Below are 8,816 nucleotides of genomic sequence, written 5' to 3'. Positions count from 1 at the left end.
AAAAAAAAAAAGAATTAAAAAAAAAAAAGAGTGAATTGCAAGAGACTGGGAGAAGAGTGTTTCTGGAAGATAAGACCCTACAGTATATTTGTTGGGGATCAGGAGGATGAGACTGGGTCTTTGAGTGTAGCCCTGGCTGGTATGAAACTATATAGAACAGACTGGTCTTTTTGTTTTTTGTTTTGTTTTTTGGTTTTTTTAAAACAGAGTTTCTCTGTGTAGCCTTGGCTGTCCTGGCACTCACTCTGTAGACCAGGCTGTCCTCGAACTCAGAAATCCGTCTGCCTCTGCCTCCCAAGTGCTGGGACTAAAGGTGTGTGCCACCACCGCCCAGCCAGACTGCTCTTGAACTAGGATATCTGCCTACTTCTGCCTCCCAAGTTCTGGGATTAAAGGCTTCTGCCACTATGGCCAACTCTTCATTGTTTTTATTATGTGCATGCATATGCTTAGGTATGTGCATGTGAGTGCAAGTACCCACAAAGATCAGAAGTATCAGATTCCCTTGGTGCTGGAATTCAGGAAGTTGTGAGCCAGCTGGTGTAAACTCTGGGAATAGAACTCAGATCCTCTGCAAGAGCAGCATATGCTCTTATCCACTGAGCCATCTCTCTGCCCCTCATACGTTATTTTAAAGCACAACAGAGTGACAAAGCTGATGCGCACCCTTCTGGTGTTAGGTTGCTATTGCTATTGATGAAACACTATGAGCAAATGCAAAATGGAGAAGAAAGTCTATCTGGTTTACATATCATAGTCCATTTTAGTAAGAAGTTAGGACAGGAACTTAAACCGAGCAGGGCCTAGCTGTAGAAGTTCACACAGAGTCCGTGGAGGAATGCTTGTTTCTCATAGCTTGTTTAGCTTGCTTTCTTACAGAACTCAGAACCACCAGTCCAGAGATGGGCCCCACCTACAGTGGGATGGGTTCTCCCACATCAATCACTAATTAGAAAATGCTCGACAGGCTTGTCTACAGCTCGATTTTATGGGGGCATCTTCTCAACTGAGGCTCCCTCTTCTCTGATGACTTTCACTTGTGTCAAGTTGAAACTAAACTAGCCAGGACATGAGGGAAAGGGGAGGTGGGGTTTAAAGCCTCAGTGACATCTAATGCTACTATAACATTCCCTTGTCAAGGACCTCATTCCTGAGGTCTCGTGGAGGAGTTGGGGGAAGGATTGAGAAATCTAGAGGAGATATGGACTTCACAAGAAGACCAACAGAGTCAACTGACCTGAACCTTCGGGGGCTCATACAGGCTGGACCTAGGCCCCCTGCACATATGTAGCAGATGTGCAGCTCAGTCTTCATGCAGGTCTCCAACAACTGGACTGGGGGCTTACTCTGACTCTGTTGTCTTCGTGTGGCTCCTGTTCCCCTAAGTGGGCTGCCTTGTCTGTCCTCAGTAAGAGAGCATGTGCTTAGCACTTCAATGATTTGAGGTGCCAGGTGGGTTAGTACCCAGGGGGAACATTCCCTTTCCCAGAGGAGTAGGGTAAGGAGGTATAGGGGGAGGGGCTGTGTAGTGGGGGACTGGGAGTAGAGGTGATGCTGCAGTGGATGTAAAGTGAATAAATTAATGGGAAAAAAAGAGAGAACATTGCCCTGTCAAGACTTGCGAACATAAAATCATTTAGAAGATGGGCTAAATTTGGGAATTGGTATAAGCCGTGGAAACCTAGAGACCTAATTTTAAAGATACTCAGCAGAAGGGATTAGTGTCTGGACTGGAAGTTTAGGACACACTCTCACATACTGCTTCTGGGTAGGAGTTCTAGTTTAGGGGAAGGAGATGAGACAGACACAGATCAGGAACCAGAATGTTATTCTAGCATCTTTGGGCTCCAGCCAAGTCAAGACCTGTAGCATTTCAGGCTAAACACAAGAACAGAACAGCTGTTTAGGGGTCTCTGCCCTGAACTGCCTGATCTGTTTTTATCTCCTGCCTCATCATCATGGCCTCTGGAAATAAGGTCTGTACTGTCAGGAGGTAGAAATATTCATATGAATTGATTGACAGGATTGAGTGTCCAACCTCCCACCCCCACCCCCGACCCCTGGCCTCAGAAATCCTGGGACCAGAAAGGCCCCTGAGAAAGACTACAGGAAGCACAGGCTACAGAATGCTGAGGTCCCTGGGAAGTGTTCTCTGTAGGTCAGGACCCAAAAGTGTTTTGAGGGACTCAGTTTTGAACGGTGGGCAGGGAAACTCCTGCTGGAGTTGTGGCACAGCCCCCAGCCCAGGGCCAGTTGTTAGTGGGTGAGCTTGAGGCCAACTCTCCCCTATTTCCCTCAACAACCCCCCCCCCGCCCAAAAGTGTAACCCATTGTTGGTGAACAGCTGTAACCAGCTAGCCCTTGGTTGAAATCACAGTGGCTGTGAGTTCATGATTGCAATGGCTCTGTTGCTTCTTTTTTTTTTTGATTTTTTAGAAGAGATTTATTTTATGTATATGAGTACACTGTAGCTGTCCTCAGACACACTAGAAGAGGGCATCAGATCCCATTACAGATGGTTATGAGCCACCATGTGGTTGCTGGGAACTGAACTCAGGACCTCTACGAGGAGAAGTCAATGCTCTTAACCACTGGAGCCATCTCTCCAGCCCTAGTTTTGTTTTGTTAAAGAGATTGTTCAGCCTGGTGGTGGTGGTGCAGGACTTTAATCCCAGCACTAGAAAGGCAGAGGCAGGTGGAGCTCTGTGAGTTCAAAGCCACCAGAGAAGCCAGGGTCATCCAAAGAAACCCTGTATTATTTGTGGCAAATATTTGCCCCAAGTGATCTTTGTGTATTTTGGATAGAGGCTGACTACTTACCCAAGCTAACAGTGGATGACTACTTACCCAAGCTAACAGTGGACTTTAATCCTCTTACCATGCCTACCTAGTATTAGGATCACAGGTGAGTGCTATCCATGCCTAAATCAGAATTAGTCCCTTATATATTAACATGAGTTTTTTTGGTTTTGTTTTTTTTCGAGACAGGGTTTCTCTGGGTAGTCCTGGCTGTCCTGGTACTCACTCTGTAGACCAGGCTGGTCTCGAACTCAGAAATCTGCCTGCCTCTGCCTCCCAAGTGCTGGGAGCCCAGCCAGGCTTTTTTTTTTTAACCCCGTTTCATTAAAACAACTGGATTTTGGATATTCTTTGCATGTCTTGTAGAAGAGAATATATTTTTAGGTAGTTGTAGTGGTATACATGGAACATGAAAGCAAAAGGTTTGCTCATGGCTAGCCTGGGCTGCAAGATACCATTTCCAAAAACAAAACAAAAATCAAGCTAATTGTGGTGACATATGCCTAAAGTCCCAGTACTTAAGAGACAGAGACAAGAGGATTGCTACAAATTGGAGGCAAGTCTGCCCTGAGTGGTAGTGAATCCCAAGCCAGCGAGGGTTACATAGGAACACTCAGTATTGATAAGTATTTAAATAAATAATAAACAAATAAGAAAAGCTGTTTCTTGTAAATTTTTAAAAGTATGTTCTCATGAAGTTGTTAAAATACTCTGAAAAAAAAAAACACAGAAAGCTAAAAAACCAAGTCAAACCAAAACAACAACAAAAAAATCCTGATGTCTTTTCATTGGGTATATTTAATCTCCTTTAAAAAAATAAATATTTAAAAAAGTAAATATTTTAATAAGAGTTTTTTTGTTTTATGAGTGTTTGGCTACATGTATGTCAAGTGTACTGAAAGACCCCTGTGGGGAGACCCCCACTCAAATCTCAGAAGGACGTGCACCCAAGGAATCACAAGAGACTATCTTGATGCAAAAGCACGAGGCATCTTTAATGGCGGAGCTCCAGGCCGTCTCCCAAACTCTCCAGGAGATGGGAAATCGACCCCGAGGCTCGAAAGTTAGGGGTTTATATAGGAAAAGGGTCTAGGGGAACAAAGGAATTGGTATAGTTACACATGATTGGCTAGTTCAAATATTAATTAGTACGTGCAGAACAGAGTGGAAAATTCCTAAGGTTGGTGTTAATCGGAGTCAACAGAGCATCTGACCTTAAACCATATCTAAGAGGACCAGATGGTCCACTACTCAGTGTCTGCCCAGACATGTCCTTGCATGCTTTCTCTCTTCTATATCTTTTTGGCCTGTTAGTTCCCAGAATGTCTTAACAGCTTGCTTTTGCCCAGGCTTATTTGGACATATTCGAGCTTGGTCCACTGTGTTTTCTTCAAACCTGCAATTTTCTCGTTAGCCCAGCACAAGTCTAAAATTTAACTCTTTCAGTACCACATGTTTAGTGCCCATCAGGGCAGAAAAGGGTACCAGATCCCTGGAATTGAAGTTAAGAACAGTTGTGAGTCACCATGTTGAAGCTGGAAATTGAACCTGGGTCCTCTGCAAAAGCAGCCAGTGTGCTTAACTTCTAAGCCAGATGTAGGAGAGATAGTTGAGACTTCTGCATCAGGATAGGCAGGCAGCAGGAGAAGAATGACACTGGGCCTGGCTTGAGCTTCTGAACCTTAAAGCCTTCCCCCCCAGTGATACATTTCCTCCAACAAGAGCACACTTCTTAATAGTGCCACTCCCTAAGAGCCTATGGGGACCATTTTCTTTTTTTTTTTTAAAGATCTATTTATTTATTATATATAAGTACACTGCAGCTGTCTTCAGACACATCAGAAGAGGGCATCAGATCTTATTACAGATGGTTGTGAGCCACCATGTGGTTGCTGGGATTTGAACTCAGGACCTCTGGAAGAGCAGTCTGTGCTCTTAACTGCTGAACCATCTTTCCAGCTCCCATTATTATATGTAAGTACACTGTAGCTGTCTTCAGACACACCAGAAAAGGGCGTCAGATCTCATTACTGGTGGTTGTGAGCTACCATGTAGTTGCTGGGATTTGAACTCAGGACCTTCAGAAGAGCAGTCAGTGCTCTTATCCACTGAGCTATCTCACCAGTTTTGGGGGCTATTTTCATTCAAACCATCACAATGGCCAAAAGCAGCTTGGGGGGTGGTGTTCAGATTTATTTGGCTTACAAAACCTGAATCACCATTCATTAAGGGAAGCCAATGCAGGAACTCAAACCACCCAGGCATCTGGAAAGGAACAGTTGCTGAGACCATAGAGGGACACCGCTTACTAGCTTTCTCCTCATGGCTTGCTCGGACTGCTGTCTTTTCTTTCCTTCTTTTTTTTTTTCCTTTTTTTTTTTTTTTTAAAGATTTATTTATTATATATAAGTACACTGTAGCTGTCTTTAGACACTCCAGAAGAGGGCATCAGATCTCATTATGGATGGTTGTGAGCCACCATGTGGTTGCTGGGATTTGAATTCATGACCTTCAGAAGAGCAGTCAGCACTCTTAACCACTGAGCCATCTCTCCAGCCCCCTTTTTCCTTCTTTTTATTTTTAGGTTTTTTTGAGATAGGATTTATTCCTTCCTTCCTCTTTCTCTCTCCCTCCCTCCCCCCCTCCTTTCTTTTGAGACAAGGTTTCTCTGTGTAGCTGGTGTAGCTGTGGCTGTCCTGGAACTCACTCTGTAGACCAGGCTGGCCTCAAACTCAGAAATCTGCCTGTCTTTGCTTCCCAAGTGCTGGGATTAAAGGGGTGTGCCACTGCCCAGTTAAGACCACTCTCTTGGGCTGGCGAGATGGCTCAGCGGATAAGAGCACTGACTGCTCTTCCGAAGGTCCTGAGTTCAAATCCCATCAACTACATGGTGGCTTACAACCACTCATAATGAGATCTGACACCCTCTTCTGGTGCATCTGAAGTCAGCTACAGTGTACTTTATGTATAATAATAAATAAATCTTTGGGCATGAGCAAGCAGAGTTGATTGAAGCAAGCAGGGGGCCAGCAGAGGTCCTAAAATTTAATTCCCAACAACCACATGAAGGCTCACAAACACCTACAGTGTATTCACATATATAAAATAAATAAAAATAAGTCTTAAAAAAAAAAGACTGCTTTCTTATGGAACTCAGAACCACCAGCCCAGGATGGTACTACCCAAAATAGGCTGAGTCCTCCCTCTTCAATCACTAAATAAGAAAATACTTTGCTTATTTATAGCTGTCATAATGAAAGATGTATCTTGAGGTTCTCTTGTCTTAAATGACTATATCTAAGGTCAAATTGACATAAAACCAGCCAGTACTCTCTCCAAATGTGCTTTATCCCAGCACACTACTCTCTTTTCCTAGCTATGGAGGCTCTAAATTCCAGACTAGAATGTGGGCACAGTCAGGTTCTATGGCCTTCTCATCTCATAAATAGCTGTTTTCTTACATGTTTCACAGTGGAGAGTGTTTCTCTTTTCTTTTCTTTTTCTTTTTCTTTCTTTCTTTTTTTTTTTTTTTTTTTTTTTTTGTGGTTTTTTGAGACAAGGTTTCTCTGTGTAGCCCTGGCTGTCCTGGAACTCACTCTGTAGACCAGGCTGGCCTTGAACTCAGAAATCCACCCGCCTCTGCCTCCGAAATGCTAGGATTAAAGGCGTGCACCACCACTGCCCGGCTATTTATTTATTTATTTATTTATTTATTTATTTAATGTATGTGAGTATACCATAGCTGTACAGATGGCCGTGAGCCTTCATGTGCTTGTTGGGAATTGAATTTTAGGACCTCTGCTAGCTCTAGTACCCTTCTCGCTCCGGTCAACTCCGCTTGCTCAGACCCAAAGATTTATTTATTATTATACAAAAGTATACTGTAGCTGACTTCAGCCACACCAGAAGAGGGCGTCAGATCTCATTAAGGGTGGTTGTGAGCCACCATGTGGTTGCTGGGATTTGAACTCAGAACCTTCGGAAGAGTAGTAAGTACTCTTATCTGCTGAGCCATCCCACCAGCCCCTCTTTTCTTTTCATATATTATTTTACTTCGCATATGAGTCTTTTGTCTGCATGTACATCTGTGCACTGTGTGTATGCAGTGCCCATGAAGGCCAGAAGAGGGCACTGGATCCCATGGAAATGGAGTTACCAGACAATTGTGAGCTGCCACGGAACTGCTGAGAATTGAACCTAGGTCTTCTGGGAAAGCAGGCAGTGTGCTCTTAACCACTGAGCCATTGATCCAGCCCCTCAGCTTTTTTTTTTTCCCCAAGAGGATTTATAAACTGTTTGGTTGTGGCTCATCTTTTAAAGTGATCATGATTCAAACAAGGGGACAAGAGTTTGGATCCCTGAACCCATATAAATGCTGGGTGGGTGTGGTGGCTCCTCTTGTCATGCCAGCCTCTGAATTCAGAGATAACCCCCAGGGCAAAAATGGGTGGTGAGACTAGCCATATCAGCAAGCTTTGGATTTGATTAAGACACCCTGCCTCAAAGAATAAACTGGAAGAATGAGGAAGATTCCCAACATCAATATCAGGCCTCCACACAATACCTGGACACATGTGTACCCACATATTCAAACACACATATACCACACTTATTCACACACACACACACACACACACACACACCCCAAACACTTTGCATTCTGTCTTTTGTTCTAACTTTATTATGATTAGAAATACCACCAAAAGATGATACCAGTTTTATTACTTTATTTGATTTATTTTGAGGTGGCTTTGTTTTATCAGGCAGGATTTCATGTTACACAGGCTGGAACCTGCTATGTAGCTGTGAAAGACCTTGAACTCCTGATCCTCCTGCCTGCTAGGATTATAGTTGTGCACCATGACCACCTATGACAAACACAAATGGTTGGACAATTAAGACAGTCTTGGGCTAGAGAGATGGCTCCGAGGGTAAGAGCACTGGCTACTTTTCCAGAGGTTCAGAGTTCAATTCATAGCAACCACATGGTAGCCCATAACCATCTATAATGAGATCTGGTGCTCTCTTCTGACCTGCAGGTCTACAGACAGATAAAACACTGTTTACACAATACATAAATCAATATATATATATATACATATATATATATATTTTTCTTTCTAGTGCATACCTTTAATCTTAGCACACAGGTGGCAGAGGCTGGTAGATATCAGTAAGCTTAAAGCCAGCAGGACATACAGAAAGTTCCAGGACAGCCAGGGCTGTTAGAGAAACCCTGTCTCAAAAAACAAAAACAAAAACAAAAACAAAAACAAAACAAAAATAAAAAAGGATCAAAACCTTAAGGTAGGGGGCTGGAGAGATAGCTCAGTGGTTAAAAGCACTGCTGACCTTGCAGACGACCTTGGTTCAGCTTCAAGCAGCCATATGGTGGCTCACAACCACTTGCAGCTCCAGTGCAGGGGGTTTTATTCTCTCTTATGACCTCTGTGGGTGTTGTGCATGCACACTTACACAGATATGTGTGTGCGCACAGGCACATGCACACTAAATAAAAAGAAGCTGAGGCCAGGCTTGGGTTATATGGAGACATCATTTATGCTCCTCTCCAAAAGAACAAACAAACAAACAAACCTATGAAGAGCAGATTCTGGAACTTGCTGTAGGAACTGACACTGCTCTTCAATTGTCTAAGACAAATATAATGAAAGGGCAAGCAGTCTAAGGAACACATGAAGATTCAAACCACTCATGAGCAGGTGCGGGTAGTACAGGGACATGGAAGAAGAGGCACATGGGAGCAGCAAGGAGGGACTCAGACTGAAGCAAACGCTTCAATAATGTTGTGAACTGGAGACATGGCTTAGCTGTTAAAAGTACTTGATGTGAAATCATCAGAACCAGAGTTCAAGTCTGTCACTGGAGTCTGGCTTCCAGGATGAACATTACTAAGCACAGGTAAATAAGTAGAACACCCTGATACTCTCTTCTGGCTTTCATGTACATAAACACACACACACACACACACACACACACACACACACACACACACACAC

Source organism: Mastomys coucha, unplaced genomic scaffold, assembly GCF_008632895.1.
Source record: "Mastomys coucha isolate ucsf_1 unplaced genomic scaffold, UCSF_Mcou_1 pScaffold21, whole genome shotgun sequence".
Classification (NCBI taxonomy): Eukaryota; Metazoa; Chordata; class Mammalia; order Rodentia; family Muridae; genus Mastomys; species Mastomys coucha.
This window is presented reverse-complemented; position numbering follows the sequence as displayed.